Below are 20,102 nucleotides of genomic sequence, written 5' to 3'. Positions count from 1 at the left end.
TTCTTGCAGTGGGCCTCCTTCTGCCCTGTTTTGCTGATTACAGCACCTCTCCTGTTCACATCATCCTGCACACTTGGACAACTGTGTTTCCTCACTTGGTCATCGGCCAACCGCTCCCTACCATCGTCCCTAGTTTAAAATTCTCCTTACAGGCTGGCCAGCATATGTGCCTTTGCCCACTGCAGGCAGATCCCATGTTTTCCTAGGAGTCCTCGATCCTCGAAGGGGGATCAGTTGTGTAAGCCACCTCCCTGTTGTCAACACCAGCTGCACAAACAGATACCGACTTTCAGGATCCATCCCCAAGTTCTGCATCACATTGAAAAGCCTTTTGGTTGGTTGTTCAACAAAATCTGCAGATGGAGGAGGAACTGTATTTGCGTGTCATTTCATCACATGGCAAGCCTTGAGAATGGTGTATCTGAAATGCACCCATACATATATCACTGCCTAGTGTTTTTAGTGTTCTTATTTGCATTTCTCCTGTTTCAGTTTGTCTTGTAACTGATGCAGCCTTTCCTCACAGGTCACAGACTGTTACCCAGAACCGTTTTTTGTTCTCTGATATGCTGATGTAGCTCTGAGAGGTAGTTATGAAACAATAAGTCATTTTTAATCTCTGCAGACCTTCTGAGGTGGCTGCTAGGAGTCCAGACATACAGTTCAGGCCAGCTACTGAGCTGTCTGACAACCATGTGGCAAAGAAACCAGCAAGGGGCCAGCAGTCCCTGGAGTCACATCTTCTAATGTGGTGGGACTAGTGTAAAGTTTTGCATGCCACAGTACAACCAATGGTGCTGTCTCCAAGAGACAGCTGTCTCCAGCTAGTTAGGTTAGCCAGCCTTGCGGCACATTGTGTATCATGAAACTATGTCATGAAACTAAGTCATGAAACTATGGCCTTCAGGAGACCCCAGTCTTTATTCCCACCTTCTAATGTCTCTCATTGGCACAACAGCTGCTATTGTGTAGTGCCTGTCCTCCAAAAGAGGTGCTTCCCTCGCAGCTTTGCATAGCTCATCCTCCAAGTCTACCTGAATGTATCATTACTGCCTTTCAAGACCTGATGTTGTCTTGCACCTTCAAGTACTATTTGTACTTATCTTTGTGACTTCAGCACTGTTAAGCATGTGGAACATCAGATAGTTTTAGAAGGATAGGGGGAAACAAAATAAAAAATGTGGGACTCATGTAAGCTAGAAAACCATGGAAAATATTTCCTTACTTAAGGAAAGTACTTAAATATTTCCTTATTAGTACTTAAATATTTCCTTACTTAAATATTTCCCCCAGCACAGAAAGTTAAAGAAAAACTACGTCCAAATTGGCCTGAGGTGTAGTGAAGTTCACTGGGATCACATAATGCATTTACCCAGCCACACAATAAAGGTGGGAGGTAGAAAACGTCCTGTGTATATCTTGAATAAGATGAATGACAACATTATATATGTACACTTATACATACACGCGCGGGAAATGCCCACTAGAGGTGACATAGCTTTATAGACAAAAGAAACAATAATAAAAATTATGTCACAGAGGACTACAAGATTATTTTATATCTTTTCTATTGGAGGTTAATGGTATGTGTGAACTAAGCTTGATCTACAAGATACGGTTGTATTATTATTAAGTTTAGGGCAATGCATCTTTATTTTAAAATTGTTGAAGTTTTCTTAAACGCCTGCCTGTGTGAAATGATTAATGTGGTGCATACTGTGTAGCAGTAGAGTGAGTAGAGAATTAGAGCCTCTGCCAGTTCACCTAGAGGCATTTATCTTTTATTTTTTCCCTGGTGCCCGTGCTGAGCCTCAGGGTAAGCTGACACATTTTTTAATATAAATTAAGCTTCTTTTTTTTTATGCGCGTTGAAAATCTTGAAGGAAATGAGAAATGTGTGTAGGCACCAATACCAGCTGCCATTGCATGAAAGAAAGAGGTGACAATTTCCTGCAGATTCTGAATGATTGTTTTAATGGGGTTGGATCGGAGGTAACAAGCACAAAGATATTGTGCTGCCAGAAAAACAGGATCTGTTCTCCCCCTAGCCTCATGCAACAAGATGTAACATTTAGCTTCTGGCTCAACATGGCATCTCTTCACTGCTTTGATTTATTCCCACTTTTGCAAATCACTGTGGTATGCTACAGGAGATGCATTTAGAGCCCTTGTTATAGTTCATTGAGTAGCACTGCTGTTATCACCACCAGAGGAGAATTTCACATGTATCAGGACTGAGTGACCTAGAATAAAAGAAAAAAAAAAAATAATAATAATAATAATAAAAGAAGTGGGAAGGTTTGTTGGACTAGGATGAAACTGCATTTAGGTTGAATGAAAATCCCTTTATTACAAATACAATTTAAATCAAAATGGAAACTAGGAATATTTGGCTTCCTGCCTTGTTTTGAATAACACTGAGCACACAGCAGCTATGATAATGTGAGTGCATATGTAATGACTCTATTATTATGTTTATATATGGAAACATCATTCAATGTCATGGAAAATGAAACATATCTTCATGGATTTGTCCGTTCAGCTTCTTCAGCAGGAAGTGTTCAGCACTGTGTAGGAAAATAGTAGTAAATAAAATATAGTCATAACAACACAAGCTGATCACATCCTGTGACAGAAAACTAATCATAGACAAGGATCATAAATACACAGATCAATTATTTTGGCTCTAACAATAAAAATAATGGTATTACAATAAGAGTTGTGTTATGATAATTTAAGCTTGATCACTAGTAAGCATAAGTTGAAATATATATTTTTATATGTTTTGGGCTCTCCTCCTTTCTCCCTCCCTCAAAGTTACACATGTAGTATAAATTATTTGAGCAATTGTGTGTCTTAGGTTAAACAGGAACCACCACTTTTAACAGGATGTCTGTCATATGGGACATGTACCATACCATTACAAAGATCTCCTGCTTCTTTCCTGCTTTCAGATGTAATAAAAGGGTTCAGAGGAAATGTTAACTGCAAAAAAAGTGCAAAACTTTTCAAATGTTTGAGTATTCCTGATTAGCAGGAGATCTTATGAGAACTGCCTTAAAGGCAGCTCAGCCACTCTGGAAAAGTAATAAACTTAAATGACATGGTAGCTTTATAATCCCAGCAGGTCAACAATTTCAGGGATTTATTTATTTATTTATTTATATTTTTGAGGGGGAATCACCTGAATTCCTTCAGGAACAGTGAAAAGGCAAAGAAAAATGTGACACTGCTTCCACGCAGCTCGCCATATGAGTACCAAAAGCTAAAACAAAATGTGCGTTTGGGGAATGCAAGCCCATGGTGGTCAAAGCTGTATAGCAGGAGATAGCCCGGAAGGTGCATGACCACGTGCAGCAGAGGCTAATTGTCCCCAGGCCATTCTCTCTTCTCCCGACACTTCTTAGACGATCAAATGCCAGGCACAAATCTGCTTTGGTCATGGGAGACGAGACCTCACAGGTGGAGGGCAATCTACCAGGGACCTGCCTAAACCTTCAGAGTGCTGAAAACTGTCTGAGCTGAGGCTTTCTTCCATCAGTCAGGGTATCTGTTCTATAGCAGCAATTCCATCTCCTTCTGTCTGATCATTTAATTGTCTGAGAAATTCTGCACTTCTACATCTGTGAAATAAAATCAGGTGTCCATTACATTAAAGCTGCAGACAGGAACAGAAACATATCCCAGGAATGCCTTCTTACATGTTGCTGAACATGTTCAAACAAGAGTGAACTGATGACCTGTGCTTTGAAACTCTAGCCAGATAGTCCATTTAACATGAGTCTTCTTGACCTTCAACAAACCTTGTCTTACAGTGGAAAAAAGAAAAAAAAGAAAAAAAAAATACTCATTTGCACAATGGTTTTAATATATGTGAACAAATGTGTTAATTGACATGGAAACATACCTTTTCTCCTATCAAAAGCAAGGAAGGACTAAAAGGCTTAAACATTACTATCCTTTCAGAATACATAGAAACAAACAAAAGTTGTATAGTATAATGAACCACTCAAACAAGCATATTTCAAAGGCCAGCTGCTTCAAATATTTGCAACTATTATTTCTAAACAATAATGACTTCTAACATGGTAAGACATTTATATTCATTGAGGATAAAAGCCCTGAGCCTGCCAATACTTACACATGTGCTCTACTAACTTCAAACAATCTTTTTACTGTCCTAGAGGACTAAATATGGTTCCCTTTGAAGCTCATGCATAGAAGACTGATGTCAGGCTGAAGGTTGGGTCCGGAAGGCTGATCTGTATTATTCAGCTATTAAACTACTGGACTGTCTTGATTCTTGGGTAGAGATTGTTTCTCTGGTGCAGTAATTCTGAATATGAAAGACAATTTACAATCATGTTTGCCTTAAGGTACACAGATAAGATTGCATTTATGCACTTTAATAAAAGACCTGGTTTTCAGTGGTCTTGTAGCTTCTTGTAAGGAAAAAATGTGGCTGTTCAGAGTTTTCCTCTTTTTTTTTTTTTTTTTTTTTCCCTTTCAAATGATGAATAACTAAATCTGAACGTTTTATTCTCTGGAAATACAAAAATAAGCAGGAGTGAGGGCAGATACAAGTCTGTCCTCTGAAACAGCATTCCTGGTCTCCAGCCTATGTCTGACCATTCCCCAGCAATGCTGCACTGAATTTTAAATCTCTTGTCCCACTCAATGGCTTGTGCCCCAGCTTCTCTACATAAAATCTTTCCTTCTGCTGCTGTCCAAGGCTGCAAAAACCCACACAGAAATCATTACTGTCAAAAACTGAACTAAGTGGAACTTTGTGAACAAAAATAAAGAAGTATGCATAAACCTAAATTAACACACATTAGCTGTGGAAAGTATGCACATAAGAAATTTGCAGAAACCTGTGTACTTCAGATCTCACAGGGACTAATGTTCACTATTCCCTCGTACTGTAACAGATACAATGTATATGTATTTATTCTTGGGTTTCCAGGAATTGATCAAAGTTTAAAAAATGAAAGAAAAACTTGAATTCTAAAGGTCACAGGAACCTGATCATCCCGCAACACTGAATACTCATTAATTACACGTTACTATACAATTACATTACATTTAGACTCAATGTTTCGATTGAGGAATGCCTACCATTTACATGTTAATAAAATAACGATGATGTTTTCTGAGTTTGTATGCTGCTAAGGGGGTTATGCAGAGGGCTATGCAGGACACATATCAATGCAGAGCTACCCATTTAAGATCACTCTTTTTTAGATTCCTTACCATGCAGGCAAGAGGAAGATAGTTAAGAGGCACAGTCGGACAATTTTGAATGTAATATCAAAAGTCTGAGGATGAAACAAACAACGTATGCTCTGATACTGGTCAACATAGAAGTTACTTTAAATATAAACATGTGGAGAACAGGAAGATTTGACTGAACTGGTCTTTGGGTAACACAAACATGTCCAAGTACAATTTCTCAGACAGGAATATGCATCGCTTGCTTTATTATTTAATGGAAGCTGTGGTTGTCATTACAAAGATGTATCTATAGTACGAGACATCAAGCATAATCACAAACACTGGCCACCCTATGCATATTACAGCAAATACCTCATCCTTTTATAACATTGTGCATTCACAAAGGAGCCTGAAACACTTTAAAAATAGCCCAGTGCTGGGAGGTGCTGAGTTGTAAGAGGTTTTAGTAAAACCAAAAGAAATTGTAGCTGCTTGGCATTCTGCAGAACCAGACCTTTGCAGTCCAGTCAATGAAATTAACTGGAGTTTTGCCAGAAAGAGGACAGTATAATTTGGCTCAGATAGTCAATGCCAATGCAAAATTACATATTACCAATATTGAATGCTGAACTTAAAAAAAAAAAAAAAATACTTTAAATGGTCTGCTTTGTTTATAGTTACATAGCCAATGCTTTACTACATGCTGATTGTCTTATTACTATAGGTATAGATAGCCATCAATAATGAAGTCCATAAGTGGGAAGACATCTCTTTGGGGAAGCATGCAATTATATCCAGACGTTACTGTTACTACACTAGGCTCCAGTTCAGCAAAGCATTTGTGCTTATGCTTAATTAAAGGCATACAAGATGGGTTCTGTGCTTCAAGGTTAGCACATGCTCAAAGCTTCGTCCATATCTTGAGTTTTCTTCAAGTGAGACCCCAAATGCCTCGATGTGGCAGTGCTTTCAAAATAAAAGACTCTTCTCACCAGGTTACTGAAGAAACTGTGAATTTCCTGGGCTTTTTTTCTCCAAATAAATCATATCAAGGACAGGCATGAAATTGGTTGTCTTCTTTTCTGGGGATCCAGTAGGACCAACCTCAACTTTTAGATTTCCATTTTCCTGTAATAACTGGTTGTAACCCTAAAGAAAAAGGATTCATGCAGCCATGCTGTCTGTCTGTATGCCTGCCTATTGGTTCCATTTCCAGCCTCTCTCTTCCTCAGCAAATATTGCTTAATTCGCCAACCAATTTCAACCAAGATTTAACGTATATAATATTAATCTGAACTCTTATATAATCTGTATAACCAAAATGGTCTGAATAACTCAAAAGCTTGACAAGTGAGCAATGCCACTGAGCAGTCAATGAAACAAAGTGTATGAACACTCCTGACTGAGAAGCTGCACATCTCAGAGCATGGAAGGCATTCCAAGCTCACAGCATAGTGCTGAACTATGGAAATTAGTGACTCTAAAGAAGAAACTGAAGCTTTACCAGACAAATGTCCCATCACACTCACTCAGTAAAATATTGCAGCAAAAGAGATAATTGTTTCTTTGTACACAGGAGGAATGAGACTAGTATTGGTATATTGCAAATTGTTCTGTTGTACATCTTAGAATGTTAAGAAATGAGGGTACAGGAAAAAGCCACAGACATACTCGAGGACTTCAGAAAATACGTTGCAATTAAAGGGCCCAATTAGTTTAGCATATGAAAACTTAGATTAAGAGATGAATCTATAACAGTGTGCAAGCACCTTCATGTGGAGAAAATCTAGGCACCAGCAGGCTCTTTAATCTAGCAAAATGAGCAATTTCATATAGGAAATTATGTGGTTACTTTTAATAGACAAGCAGTATAGCTACTGGAAAGACACTGTCATAGAACCTGGTAAAACTTCTATCTCTTGTTGTCATCCCATCAAGCCTGGGTGCAACTCTAGAAGATCCAGAAGATCCAGTACATATCCATACTGAACAGGTACTAGTTAGGCTCAGTTAAGTGGATGTATTGCTGCAACTGAGTAACAAGGTGCCAATAATTGGCTGCTGCTGCATAAGCATCAAAGGAAAAAGGTGCAGTGGTCCTTTTAGTGTTCAAAATGCTCTGAATGTATGTTTTCTCACAATATCCTTGTCAGGTGGAAAATTTAGAACTTCCAGTCTTAGATGGGGGACTGAGACATGGAAATGCTAAGTCATTTCCCTCAACTCTCAAAAAAATGGCAGAACAAGGAAAAAAAAAACACAACCTTCCAGGACCAAGACTTGAACTGCTACAGCAACCTTCTTCTCCTATAAACTCCATTTTGTGTATTTGACATGGCCCTTAAAAATATTTGAGAGTGAGCTTTCTGAATGACCATGAAACAGAAATGAATGATTTTCTTAACTAAAAGCAATCATTAACATTGCTATTAGACAGTACGACTTGAAAGGCAAATATTTTGATTCCCATGAATTGGATGATACATGCTTGCTTGCTCTAAGAATTGAATGCATAATATAAAGTATTTACATGAGAAGTAGGTCCTCTGACATAGAGTGAGTGATTTCTGTGATTAAATGGGAGATTAAAAAAAAAAAAATCAAAAAGTATCAAAAAAGAAACAAGATTTAGGGTTTTCTACTAAGAAATAGTGTCCAAATATCTTTGTACAGATTTTGATACTGGACTCGAGCCTGATTGTACTTCAAGCAAAGAACACAAGAAAATGCCTGTTGCCTCACATAGTAAGGGGATCCAACTAAACACCGTACAGTGCAGCATGGCACAGTAATGGGCTGTCAGGAAGGCCAAGGTTTCATTTTCAAGTACAATAGATCAGAAAATTTTAAAGCTCCTCTTTAAATATTTCATGTGAAGAACAAACAATAACAAAGAATAAAGCTAGGTAAATAAATAACAGTCTGCTTCAGTTTCCTGGGATGCACTTATCCCCTTTATGACTATTTGAGCCTACACTGCATTTGTTTGCTCTCTGATTTCTGCCACCTTGCTCATACTTAGAGAATTTTCTGAGATTGCAAAGGTGGACCCATTTATTTCTTATATCTCCCATTAACAGCTTAAAATAAATTCTAACAGAAACAGATATGATGTCTTCATCCTGACTCTTTATCACCTCTGCGTTATTGGCTCCATAGTAATCCAAGCTAATGGTATTTAGTTATTGCCCTGCTTAAAGATACATTAAAGCTGTGTCTGCAATAATGCCATTTACAAGAGTAAATTCATTCCTTCTCATTCCATTCACTAATATTTTCTATTAAATTAATGCTAGGGGAGGAAGGATTTAGTACACTTCATGTCCTGCAGAAGTAATCAGAAAATATTTATGAACATTTGCAGTTGTGATAGGAGGAATAGAACAGAAGCTATTTTATTATGCTGCTCTTACCCTTTTTTTTTTTTTTCCTGACATTAACTACTGAAAAAAAAAAAAAAAAAAAAAAAATCCAAAGCTTATCTAGGGAAATATATCTATGAATTTTCAAAATTTCCCATCCATAGGGGGAAAAAAAAGTAATTCATACCTTACCAGGTAAGTTCAAGTCCAGGAAGCACGGGAACACACTCTTAAACAGAAGAATGAAAACTACTCTAAAAGACAATATCAATCTAGAAATTCAGTCACTGAGAGCTTGCTTCATGAACTGAAGCTAATTAATGCTCTCATGTAGGGTTGAACCCAAACCATCATAATGATAGCAGCTCCACAGCTGAATTACTTTTTTAGTATTCTGCCACTTAAAATTCCACCCAGTCGCTTTAAAAGGATTGAGCACATGATTAAATTGTTCTTTGGGAAGGGAAGAGATGAACAATTAAAATCTCCTAAAAAACAAAGCTGACCTAAAGTATTTAGATACAGACTGACTTGCAAAATACTTTCTGCAAAAAGCATCTTTTAATTATCTGCACAGAGTTACTCCTTGCCCAAATACATTTGGAAGCTCTATAAAAAGCACCTTCGTCCTCTCAGTTTTACATAGCCACTTCAGCAAAGTTGAATATCCTAATATTAAAGCACAACACAGAAAGCTGACAGCATGAACTATGCAATTTTTTAAAATCAGAGCAATTTGTTCATGAAGATATCTGGAATAATGTGGAAATAAAAACCAAGGGTAGATTGAGCTGAACTCTTTACTTTGAGAATGGAAAATAGCTGAGATCGCTCTTAAAGAGGATATAATTTTGGAATATTTGCAAGTTAATTTTACATTTTACAAAATGGCTTTAACTTGGGACATTCTCCATGGCTGCACTTTTGTGTTCTTCCAGTTTATATGAATTCCTATTTGCTATTGTTTGTATACTTTGCTTTCTGTAATAGACAAGAATGAGATTTCTATGTGTGTTTAGGCTGGGAGACGATGATCAGATGTATATGGCTATAAAACCACATCTGCTAATGTCTTTAAATGATGCTACAGCTGCTTAAAATCATAACATTTACTCATCTAGGTTATCAACTGAATCAAAATTATATTTACAACTGGATTTTTCATCAAATACAGGGGATTATCAAAGGTAACATTTCAAAAGGAATTGAGTTAGGAGACTAAATCACATTGACTTTCAATACAATGCAGGCATCTATGTGACATAAATATGTGACATATATGGATTCGTATTTTCAATACTGACCCATGTCACAGGTATGACAAGCCTTTCGCTGTGTTGGGCAGCAGCACATTCAAAATGAGAAAAAGCCAGAGGCCTTAAGCGAAGGAGGGGCAAAGGAAATGTAAGTGGACACAGAATTTGCAGTTCTGACTGTTAAGTGAAGCATGGTCTTGCCCTCAACCAGGAATAGCTGCAAGGCTTGCTTGTGCTGCCTGAAGGAGCATTACTGTTTTCTTCTGTCTGGTGTGTGGATTGCCTTAGAATTTATGCAAGTCATGCAAACTAAGCCAGCTTGTAAGACTCAAACCAACATGGCTCTGGCGGTCACTTGTCATAGCCTGAAGATAAGATCAGTTCTGTAGTGGGGCAAACATGGGCAATGAGGGTATGGTCAGTGAGCAAAATGATTCCAAAAGTTGTGACAGGATGGGTGGTAGGGTAGCAGAAGCTGCAAGGGGCAGTAAGGCAAACAGAGGCTCAGCAACAATTATTTTAACTACTGGACTGGGCTCAGATACGTCACACAAGGTAGCGTGAATCAGAAGTGAATGCTAATACGGCAGCAGCTCCTCTACAGATATTTAAGTGACTTGCAAGGCCCATGAACGCAGCAGCCATGTATGGTCTCTCTCTCTGTGATTGACACAGTGAATGGCACAGGGCATAGCACTGCCATCTATTCCTGTAACAATGCCAGTGAAGATGCTTATTGATGATACTGATAATTTAGGCTAAAAACATGTTTTCCAGACTTGTGTTCAGGACATCAATGCAGCCCAAGAATTTGTGCAGCTCGCCCACAAGTATGTTTCCTTGTTGAATCAGTGATTTTGTAATAACTTCTGCCTGGCACCATACAAAAAATTTTTTGCTTCCAGAAATGTTTCTAGCCCTGAGGAAATGACATAATATACAAAAAACTTCTAGGAATTTTGACTTGGTCTTTAGACAACCAGGAGAGCCAAAAAACTATGAACCTTAACTCAAGTTTGTCAACTCCTCCTGAACTCCTAAGCTGGGCTCCACTCTGAGCTGTGTCTGGTTTTTAATGTCCACACTGACACTGGGAATCCTGGCAGATACCAGAAGAGATTTGGAAGTAAGCACCTTTGCAGAAAGGAGAGACCCTTAATTTACTTCACTGTGAAGAAGTCACAAACCTCATGTTGTGTACATTTAGTTGTATCCCTAAGGTTGTTGGAAGGCTTCTAGAATTACAATGAGAGGGACACAGGTAGCAGACAACTCAGAATGCCCAAACCCAAACAAGCCCAACAAAAATGTATGAGGCGCAGCTGTGGACCCTATCATGTGGCCACAGAGACAGTGACACTTAGGTAAGGTGATGGTGGCAAATGCCTGACCTTGCTGCAAACAGGTTTAGTCTGGAAACTAGAACCTAGGAGGCTGATTTCTGTTATGGATCAGGAATGAAGTTCCATACACTGGCATAACTGCCTAGAATAAAACACCTTTTCCTCGTATTTCTTCAAAACGATTTTGTCCAAAATGGTGGATCACTAGAGATGTACCCTGGAAAAACAGTCTCTGCAGGTTGACTTGAAAACCACTTGTTTCTGGGGCAGGCAAAATTCCAAGAGAGCTCACCAGGCTTTAAGGTCACTCTACAGATGAATGGCAAAGGGGATACCAACTCACCCAGGATTGCTAGTATCTTAGGTAAACATCCCAGTGAAGATAGCACATGAAGAAGGGATCAGGGCTTCCCAACACCAGATCTTGATTTCTAGTCAGACAAGGTAATACAAAAGCAACAACACCCCATGCTGCATTACTGAAAGCACTGCCAGCAGGTTGAGGGCGGTGATTCTTCCTTTCCACTCAGCATTGTTCAAACACACTTGGAACGCTGAGTCTGCTGTGCTGGGCTACCTAGTACAGTAAAGATATGGAGCTACTGGAGTGAGTCCAAAACAGGACCACATAGACATTTATAAGGGACTCAAACATCTTTCACGACAAGACAGGCTGAGAAAGCTGGGACTGTTCAGCCTGCAGAAGAAAAGCCCCAGAGAATCTTATCAGCATGTATAAATACCTGAAGGAAGGGAATGAAGACAAGAGAGTCAGGGGTGCCCAGTGACAGAGCAAGAGGCAATGGACACGAATTGAAACAACACATATATTGCCGTCTAATCACAAGAAGAAACTTTTTTAACTGTGAGGATGGTCAAACACTAGCACAGGTTGCCCAGAGAGGTTCTGGAGTCTCCATCCTTGAATATATTTAAAAAAACAGGGGGGTTGAACAAAATTATCTCAAGAGCTCTCTTCTATCCTAAAGAATCTTGTGATATTATAAAGATGTTGCTGTATTTCTGTTTGGAATTTAACAAGTCACAGGGTGATCTATGGACTTTTCTCCCTTTCTGTAATTGTACATACAGGAGCACCAGAAAATGCTGAACCTGCAGGGAAAAAAAAAGTGGGGGGGACAAGAAGTGAAAATGTGAATATACGCTCAGTCTGAAGGGGAGGTTGGCATACTTTGCAAAGAATCTATACATCATGTAGTATTCTCAATAACAACATAATTCAGTGTTTAGTGTTACTTTCCAAAAATGTGGTTGGATTTTGCTTTCTGCTGGAAAAACAACACCAAATTCTCAGCAATTCTAATCACAGAATCACAGAATCACAGAATTTCTAGGTTGGAAGAGACCTCAAGATCATCGAGTCCAACCTCTGACCTAACGCTAACAGTCCCCACTAAACCATATCCCTAAGCTCTACATCTAAACGTCTTTTGAAGACTTCCAGGGATGGTGACTCCACCACTTCCCTGGGCAGCCTGTTCCAGTGCCTCACAACCCTTTCAGTGAAGAAGTTCTTCCTAACATCTAACCTAAAACTCCCCTGGCTCAACTTAAGCCCATTCCCCCTCGAACTGTCACCAGGCACGTGGGAGAACAGGCCAACCCCCACCTCGCTACAGCCTCCCTTGAGGTACCTATAAAGAGCGATAAGGTCGCCCCTGAGCCTCCTCTTCTCCAGGCTGAACAAGCCCAGCTCCCTCAGCCGCTCCTCGTAGGACTTGTTCTCCAGGCCCCTCACCAGCTTCGTCGCCCTTCTCTGCACCCGCTCGAGCACCTCGATGTCCTTCTTGTAGCGAGAGGCCCAAAACTGAACACAGTACTCGAGGTGTGGCCTCACCAGAGCTGAGTACAGGGGGACGATCACCTCCCTAGCCCTGCTGGTCACACTGTTTCTGATACAAGCCAGGATGCCGTTGGCCTTCTTGGCCACCTGAGCACACTGCTGGCTCATATTCAGCTGACTATCCACCATCACTCCCAGGTCCTTCTCTGCCTGGCAGGAGGATGTCTCATTTAGAATCATAATGTCTCATTTAGAATCACAGAATCTTTTCCATTTAGGTTGGAAAAAAACTCTTTGATCATCAAATCCAATTGTTTATTTAAACCATTATTCAAAATACCAAGGTGAGATGGAAAGCTGAAAATATCATTTGTTTAGTAGGGAAATGTGACCATGATAATCAACTGAAATTATGGAAAATTCAAAGTTGTGCTGTCCAAACTAACCATAAGGATTCAAAGTTGTATGTTGGCAGAGGACCTAAATGGCTCCTCAGAGAAAACCTATCATAGATCCAAAAGAGGAAGCTACAAGACGAGTTATGAAGTTGCCAGATGTGTTTATAGAGGCCAGACGAGCACCTTATCTTTCTAAGCGTATGACTTAGAAATCACTGCCTAAGTGTAAGAAAGCCCCTTGCAAGATGGTTATCAAAGACAATCAAAAAATAGTTGCAGAAAATAGTTAATTTAAGCATCTTTGAAAATTCCTAATTGTATCAGTTTATAGTATCTGCATTTTGTATTGATTTCTGGCCTTCTTAAATGCTTCCTTGCATCACTTGTTATAACCAGGAAAAATCACTCATCCTTCATCATCTACCTCTCACTTTGGCAAGATCCCTCCTTAATTTGTATCATCCACTACCTCTCCTTTTATATTGCAACATATACTGTGCATCCTCACACTCACCCCTTTACAAAGGTCTCTGAGTCTGCTTCCCAAAAACCTATGCATTGTTGAGGGGCCATCTGGTTCATGAGAGCAGCCCATGTTTCAGTGAAGAACCTTGATGTTTTCTCCCCTTTGCCTTCCCTGTAAACATCCACAAAGATCCCTTATCGTGCCCTTCAGATCCTTCTTTTGTGATGCGATAAGAAAAATGCTGCCTTGCTGAGGCCACAGCTTGCCATGCTGACAATTAGTAACTTATTCTCTTCATCTGTCAGTATACACATTTTCTCTATTATTTTACACATACACAGCAAGGATTTCCAGACAGAGCTTGTATCTTCTGCTGTGCTAGACCCCGGTCTGACATGCTGGGGTTCTGCTGGGGGCCTCTGGGTGTAATTACAATATCAAAAAAAAAAAAAAAAAAAAAAAAATCTAAGTTTTGAATGCAACATTGAATAATGTCTATTTAATATACAAGGCTGAACAGACACATTCATTAGCAGTCTGAATGGAGCTGTGAATCCAAATTAACTTCAAACAAGTTTTGGAAATGAAGAGAAAGAAAGAAATCAGTTTACCCTATCTACCTCCATTTTCAGATTACAGTATGACAGCAAGTATCTAGAAGTAAGCAAATCACTGCTATGTTTTCAAAGATAACAGAATATCTTTAAAAGCAAACCAAACCAACAAGACATAAAAAAACTAAAACGTATTCCCATCTGGTGAAAATCAGCACAGTCGCCATGGCTTTAACAGAACTGTAGCAATTTACAGCAGTAAAAAGTCCAAGCACAATATATTTTGAGACTATTCACACTGTTGATTAGGAGAGCAACTTCTTGTGGATGATTTTTAATTTCAGTACAGCACTTCCCTTCGTCTCAACAGTAAAATCATTCCAGTTTGCTGTACTCTTCACTTCTCATCACTACAGTAATGGTGGTTGTTTGCTGCCTCAGAAAGACATGGTCAGAATGCAGGGGCAGCCACAACATCCTAATGACACAACCAAGTCAAAGTTCAAGCAGAGGTACTACATTTTGTTGTACTTGTTGTAAAATACTGTATTTATTTATTTATTTATTTATTTTTATCAGAAAAGAAATATGTAAAATCTAACATGAAACAAAATTCTTTCTTTTTAAAACAGATTTTTGAATCAGTCTTCTTACCCTTTTCTTAGCAACACATAAATGCTGACCTAACCTACTTAGAAGCTTCCAAAGAGCAGAGCTGCTGTGATTAACAACCTACCCCTCCGTTTGGCATATTTAGTAAACCTGAACCTCGAGGTTTTGTAGCTTGGACTTTGCTTGCTAAATCTTCCTTTCTTGTTTACTGTAAGATTATGTCATTGACCTTCTGCTTTTTATTTCTGCTCGGGAGAATATACGGCCTTCATATTCCAGCAGCCTGACTCGACATAAGGACATGAAGTAGAGTCAGTAAACTTTTTCTTCCTTGCTACACTGTGCAGTTCATTCACCATGGAACAACAGTGGCACCCAGTGGCCAGAGAGCTTGGTCCAAAAACGTAGGCCCTGAAGTTTCTGTCTGCATTTTATAAATCCCTTTCCAGTATTTTGAAGACAGAAATACTTTCCTGCTCAAGCTCAGAGTCCTCTCCCACCTTGCTACTTGAAAGGCAGGAGGTAGAGAACTGAAGGTTTCCTTTCTGTAATCTGTTAGAATATCACTTTTTCTTAACGCACAAATAGTCAGCCATAGGTATTACACACTTAGACAGGGTAATGCTTATTTCTGGGGGATCAGGCAGAGACTGGCTTGCTTAATATGAGTGCAGAAAAGGGAGGAGTGCAAGAGCCTTACCTTACTTCAACACATTGTATGTTCTCAGTTGTGACTTTGTGTGTGACTCAGTTGCCATTGTATGTGACTCAGATGAGATACGCTTATGTGTCAAAACTGCCCTGCAGGACATGTCAAAGAAACACAGCAACAGGAAGGAAAAGCCCAGGGACCCTGCCTGTTTTGTGATCTGTCCTCACAGTGAACACACAAATTCTGCACTGCTTCATCAATTCATTACACAGGAGGCATAGCTGATAAAACAGTGTGGCCATGAACACTGTTAACTCTAGTGTGTGTGATATTACAAGTTTCATGTGTTCCTTAGAGGTTCATGTAATATTGTAGTAATTTTTCATGATACACAGAGTATAAAAATTCTCTCTTTCAGTTAATAGGTATGCTGGACTTTCAATGAAATTATTTGGGGGAGCTATTGCCAGTAGTGAGAAAACTTCTACTCCACATCTTTTTTTCTTCAACTTTTGTGACTTGTTTAAAAAAGGAACATGTCAACTTTTGTGACATGTTTAAAAAAGGAATATCAAATTTGTAAATGTTCTGTCAGAGAGCCAAATTAAGATGCAAACTATTATGTTTATGGGAAAAATCTCCAAGAAGGCGACTTGGTGTTGGGAAGCCTGAACAAGACCAATCTTGCTGAAACACCAATGTTTCAAAATGCTGCAAAATGCCAAATTTTTGGCAATGCTCCAAATGGGTGATCATGGAGCAGTGGCTTACTGTGCTGAGTCCATTTTTATGTTTGCGGTGTGAAATTCCCCGGTCCTACAAAGTCTGACAAATAACAGGTGAGAATGGTCTTAATGCTCATCATAGTTCCTAGCATTCCTAAAATGTTACCACAAGCTTTGCATTAATTTGCATTAAAGATAGTCTTTCTAAACATCCTAGAACCTAAAAGGGTGTGATCAAGTGGAAATCAAAAGTGTCAACTAAAAATAAACTTTTTAGCATGGATGGCTATGGCTAGAGCTCGACAAATGTCACCAGACTAGATTAAGTGGCTCAGAAATGGCACATCAGAAGGATAAGCAGTAAAAGAAATTCAAATGCTTTAAAGTAAATATAATGATTTTTAGACATCTGCTGTGGCAATACTGAAAGCCATGGATTTTTGTATTTCCTGAGTTATGTTAGGAAAGAACTCAGCAGTCTGGACAGCATTTTCTGCCAGATTTTCTGTTAATGGGAAGTCTTTGTTCCTTGAGAGTTTAGTTTTGCTGCACAATGTTATTGAAGTGGTAACAGGGAAAATACTGTTCTTGATCATACTGTGGCCTGATGAACCCAGAATGGTACACTGTCACAAGGAGGAAGATTTTCCCCATAACTGAATTGTTTTGCTTTAGGGCAAGGAATGGGTGTAGTATTGTGTTTTATTCCACATTGTATGCAACTATTGCATTTAACAGAGTATTTATCAAAAGTGGTGCTCTAAATTCCTTTCCCTTCAAAAAGCAAGGAAGAGCAAGAAACCATTTTATGGATCACACAGTTAATATGGAAGATGTTTCATGACAGTTTTGTTTTTTTCTTTCAGCCCATGGCATCCAAAATTACTGTGAATATGCAAATGTCTCTCTCCCTTCTGTTATCTTACCAAAACTTTTTTGCCATTTGCTAATTTATTTTCTTCAGCATTTTATATGGTGGCAGAGCTTTTTCTGAGGGAAGGCAGTCACTGTGTTGTTTGTATAGTGCCTGGTGCAATGGGCTCCTAAAGTCTATTTAGGATCCTTATGAGGTAGTGCAGTAGAAATAATAAACATTTTATTTTAACAAACAATAGAAAAGACTGTATACAAGAACTAGCTGAAGAATAGAGGCTTTGTGGTACGAAAACACTTCCAGTGGTGTAAAAAATAAGAGTTTCTCTGTCTGAACTCTTTTGTGTGTCACATTTTTGTATCATTTTCAATGCACTCTGTCTATTTATAATTTCTCATCCTACTTACTTTAAGCTGATATAAAATAATTACCAAATAGATATTTTTTTTTCTGAGAATTCAAATGGAGTGTGGCATTGTGGGAGCACGGTGTGATGCCCGTTTTCTACAACAAGATGCCATAATTCAAAACTAGTAACAATAACCCCAGACAATACAATCATTTTAGACCAGTGGTATCATGCTTTCTTTTTCAGGAATTATTTTTAAGTTGTAGCAACATGAACACAGAACCAGTACATAATTAATATGTATGAATGAACACAGCAGGTCTGTAAAAATAACACCTGAAATCAACAATGAAATTCAACAATTACAATAAAGACTTTTCACTGGTACACTTGCTTTTTTTGCAATTATGAGTGTAACTTTGGTTTCAATGCTTGCAATACTGGCAAGTGAACATTAATTGAAGCTGCACTCATGATAAAGAATTGTGATCCACATGATCCCCTAAGAGTGCCTTTGCACAACTGATCTCAGGTCTTGAACGTGAGTGTCTTCAGATGCCTGTTTTACCTTTCTTGGTATCTGTCTATCTAACCTGTTCTTCCTGCAGGCCTTCCATAGTTTGCAAAGGAATGAAAGGACCAGAATAAGCAGAATGAATAGGTGAATGCTCAGAAGTCTCACTTTTCCTCTTGCATAATATCTGAGATTTTTAGTTGGAGACATCTACTAGAAACAATCAGATGATGTGATGGGTTAGGGGTTAAATCATCTACTTTCCATTCATTAGTTTCAAGGACCACCTTGACTCTCCAACCCATAAATTAAAACATTACAGTATCTATAGGAGTCTGAAAAACCTATGCACTATACACTGTGATTATTATTTTAGCAAATTACTTTTCTGCCTTTTTTTTTTTCTGTAAATAAAAATATTAGCATAGATTGTGACATTTCTTTAAGTTACTTAACTATGAAGCTATTATATCTTGCTATTATTAGCATATGTGCAACTCATCAGGAAGGAGACAGCACTTTATCAATGATGGAACAATTTTAGTATAGAAAGATATGGTCAACTTGAGGTTGCAAGATGAAAGTGCTCAGCCTAGGTGACAGTCAAGTATGAAATGCATTATTAAAAGAATGGTCTGACATAACATTTTTCAGGTACTGAGAAAAACTACTAAAGTGGCAACTTTTTGCTTTAGAGGTAAAATAGCCTGGATGCCTCAGCTGGTGATGAAGCTGTATCGTTGCATGCCATTATTACAGTTGCTCCTCTAGTCCATGTTTCTTCAAATTTCACATTTCTTTGTATTTTAAGTAGAAAAATCATCATTATATTATTTTCTTTTTTCTTAACTGATGCCATTTGAAATCCCATGTTTCCACCATCAGATGGAGCTTGTATTTTATTATTTCAATTATAATGACTTCAAATTCCCTAAAACACAAAAAAGCAAATACTTTATACCTCACAAATTCAAAATTCCAGTGTTTCAATTAGGATTGCCATGACATTTTATTCCAATATTGCAGTATATATAAACAATGATTTATTGTCCAGCTCCTTTTCTTTAGACTAATTGCAATGTTCCTTACATTTTTAATGACTCTGTACCACTACCTGAAAGGAGTATGCAGTGAGGAAGGTTTCAGTCTCTTTTCTGAGCTTACAAATGGTATGACACAAGGAAATGGCTTCAAGTTGTGCCAAAGGAAGTTTAGATTGGACTTTAGGAAGAATTTATTCCAATGCTTAACCATTGGAATGGGCTGCCCAGGGACGTGGTGGAGTCCCCATCCCTGAAGATATTTAAGAAATGTGTGGATGTGGTGCTTAGGAACAGGGTTTAGTGATGGAACTCAATAGTTCAGGTTCATGGTTGGACTTGGTGATCTTTAATGTCTTTTCCAACTTAGGTGATTCTTAAGTAGAACATGCTGTTGATGGCAGAAACTATGTCTAATGCCCATTTACATTAAGCGAGGGATTACTTTTTGGTACTCCTTTAATGTCTGCATTTTCTTACATCTATCTAACAATATCCATGATTAATTGTGGCTTCTTAATAACTGCTTAGCTTTCTAGAAACATATTCTCAGCAATTACCTGTTGAAGCAACAGTAATTACTTGGAGCGAGTCCAGAGAAGGGCCACAAAAATGATCATAGGGCTGGAGCACCTCTCCTACGAAGGCAGGCTGAGGGAGCTGGTGTTGTTCAGCCTGGAGAAGGCTCCGGGGAGACCTTACTGCAGCCTTCCAGCGCCTAAAGGTGGCCTACAGGAAGATGGAGAAGGACTCCTTGGCTGGGTGTGTGGTGATAGGATGGGGGAATGACCTTAAACTGAACGAGCATAGGCTTAGATTAGATGTTAGAAAGAAATTCTTCACTCGGTGGCGAGGCCCTGGCACAGGCTGCCCAGAGAGGCTGTGGATGCCCCATCCCTGGAGGTGCTCAAGGCCAGGCTGGATGGGGCTGTGGGCAGC

The sequence above is a fragment of the Netta rufina genome (assembly GCF_964035555.1).
Source record: "Netta rufina genome assembly, chromosome: 3".
Taxonomy (NCBI): domain Eukaryota; kingdom Metazoa; phylum Chordata; class Aves; order Anseriformes; family Anatidae; genus Netta; species Netta rufina.
This window is presented reverse-complemented; position numbering follows the sequence as displayed.